The sequence below is a fragment of the Heterocephalus glaber genome, unplaced genomic scaffold, assembly GCF_053883595.1.
Source record: "Heterocephalus glaber isolate CG9 unplaced genomic scaffold, H.glaber_assembly_v1.0 deba00001720, whole genome shotgun sequence".
Lineage (NCBI taxonomy): Eukaryota > Metazoa > Chordata > Mammalia > Rodentia > Bathyergidae > Heterocephalus > Heterocephalus glaber.
The window spans coordinates 9,167,993-9,171,207 of record NW_028258433.1 but is presented as its reverse complement, the minus strand read 5'-3'; positions in this window follow the sequence as shown (position 1 = coordinate 9,171,207).

The following is a 3,215-nucleotide window of genomic DNA, read 5'->3' as shown; positions in this document are numbered from 1 at the left end:
ATACATCTGGAGCATGAATTTGCTTGTATTGTGAAAGAAAGAATTGTTAAAGAAGAGAAAGTTGAAAAGAAAAGAATGATGTGATTGAATAATCAAAAAGAAAGGGGAAGAGAGATGAGAGAGGAAAGAGAAGAGGATTAAAGTGAGGATGGCAGAAGACAGAGTAAGAGAGAAGATGAACCGAAGATGGGAGAACGAGAAGTAGAGATGGAGAGAAAGGTTGTGGAAACATTTTCTTTTGGAGCTAATAGTCCCTACACTAGGTCACTGCCGGCTGTCCTTCATCCTTGAGGGTCAGGAACGCTGCTGGCTACTGTGGAAGGGGGAAGCAGCAGGCAGCTGTGTTTGATTTATTGGTACTAGAGACATTTCTTGGTCATGTTACTCAATTATTTTTTTAGAAGAAATGATCCAACATTTTGTCTTTTTACTGGATCCCAGTTTGTGAGCTAGGACTGGTGGAAACAAATGTCTTCCATTTCAACTTTATGCTTTAGCCAAACCAAATGTTGGGTTATGTGAGACTAGCCATGTATTCAGGAAAGGAAGGCCTGAAGGCACTGCTTTGTTAGGTCTGAAGGGGACCCAGGCATCTCTTGCAACAGTTTTCCCAGGAGGCTTGAGAATCACTGCCCTACCTTGAATGGTAGGTTAAGCCTTAGATCACAACTATTCTTCAGGAGGATGCTTTCAGTAACTGTTACAAATGAGTCAAGAAAACAGGAATGGTAGAGACATAAAATGGGAAAATCTTAAAAAATATTCATTGTCTTTTTCAGAATAATACTGTAGTTGCCATCAGAATCTGAGAAGTTCTTAGAAAGACCACTGATCTGTTGTTTTAAAATAACTTCTTCGGTTGCTTAGAGTAAATAGAGAAGAAATGTAGGGTGCAATATGTCAGGTGTGGGGCCAGTTACCCATTTATTAAATGCAATTTCAAATGTCTTTAATGATTGCCTTATATTTTAATATTTAATAAAATTTTTTTACTGTAATAGTTATCTTTTATACATTGCCAAAGCAACCTCTTTTTGCCTATTAAAGTCTGGCTAAACTGTTTTGATGTTTGTTATTTCTTAACTCATTGAACATAAAACTGAATTTCAGAAACCAAGGTATATGACCATAACATAGAAATCTAAAAGGGGTATAAGAATTAAGAAAAAACTAAAAGTGAATATGATGTTGTTCAAATATCTAGCAATTGCAGAGTGGCATACTAGTCTAAACAATTTAAAATTGATGACAAATCAGTGTTAGACTTACTTTGGAAAGTTTAAATTGTCACCTTGTCTCTACCAGAAACTCCAAATGTCTAACAGGATTATTTCCTTAGAATTTTCAAATAAAAGAGAGCTTTTGCCAATAATTTTTCTTGCCACTAGTACTGTGAATGGTATTTGGAGGATCTGTGGTCAGTGATTTTAAAATCAAATCTGAGAACTGATGTGGAGCCTTTGATTATGTTGTTTCTGCAGTTGGAATATGTGAAAAAATTCTTATGTAGAGCAAGATTGCAAACTCTTTTAAAAATTGGTGAAGAGAATGCAAAAACATATATTCCATCTAAAAAGTAAATGACTGTCAATGGTGGGCAATATCGGTTTTCAACCTTTGTATAAAGTTTCTTCAGGGAATACTGGATTGTTATCTTTCTGTGCAAAAATAATCCAAAGTTTGTAGTATTGTTTACAGTACTTCATCCATTGCAAATTTAGTAGAACATGCATGTTTAACATGCATTGCCATCAGTATTTGAGAGCTGACCAGTTGTTTCTGATAGATGCTATAACACAAGACCTGTTAAGGAGATGGTGGAACTCAGAAATTGCACCTGTTCCTGAAATCAGAAACTGGAAAAGACAGAAGGTGTTTCACTTTTTTCAAGTATTTTGCATAAATATACTAATATTTTAAGTAGCAATAGTTTTAAAAGCTGGAGGAATGTATCATGGTATACTGTGATATTTAGAAATTGTTGTTTAAACTACTTTTTATTTTAAAATATTTTGGTTTTAGAATAATGTGAATATCTTCCTCCAAATGCTTTGTGTATTTTGAAAGTTACGAAAAAGGAGCATAAGATAATAGATTTGAGTCTAACCTGGGAAGGATGGGAAATTGCTTTGTTCTGTTTTGGAAGAATTCAGCTCATCTTTTTATTGAGAAACTGTGTTGTTACCAAATAAACATGTAGTCAATAAATGTTTAATTTTCTCAAAAAAAAAAAAGAAAAAAAATGAATAATGTGAAATAGGAAGAAAAGGGGCAAAGGTGAAGGTGAAGTGTGAGGGGTAGGGGAAAGGAAAGCAGGGAATGTAATTAATATGAGAAAATGAAAAAATGGAAACAAAGTCTTTGTAAATAGGGAGGGTTGGAGGGGTTGAAGGGAGGGCAGGGGAAGGGGAAAAAATAAGAACCAAGAGAGATTATGTAAAGGTGCAAATTTTCCATGATGGATGTCATTATATTATATACCTAAACTGTACCAATAAAATTAATTTTAAAAACTCAGGACATTTTAATTGAAAAGATTCTCTGCAAAGAAATCTTTGTTACTGTTCAATGGGTAGAGCTAGGTTTTGTAGGATCTAAAACTTACACAATTGGGGAACCTCTTTATAAAAAATAGAAAATTATAAGTTATCTTAGTTAAAGTGAATAAACAAATCACAACAAATTATATGAGCCTTGAAAATTTGTGAGCTTTTTAGGTAATTTAGCAGAAGTGAGTGCATAAAAATTCTTCCTAATATGAAGTTGGCTGGTTTTCCTTCTGAACACGCTCCTGTCCAGTAGCTCAGGGGACTCAGAGCCTGGCCTGGGCAAGGGATGCATCTGAGGCACCAGCTTCACTAGCTTCATAAGGCTCCAGACATGGTTACCTTTCCAATTCTGTTGACTGTTTTTCAAGTGACCCTGAATCATGCCTGACCTTTGTTGAAGCAATAAATATATTTCCATTCTTTCTTTTCATGAAGTTGGGTCACACTTTAAATGATATTTAAAGGGTCTGCTTATTCTAATATTATTTTTAAACTTTACTAGATTTGAAACATCCCAGGTGGCACAAATACCATCTTTGTCTGTAAGAAAGCTATATTTATTAAGAGAAGTAGATTCAACAAATTTAACAATCTCAATTCATAGACCCATTAATTTTTATAAAGATGTCTGTATTTCAAGAAGGCCATTTGGGAGGCAATATTTTC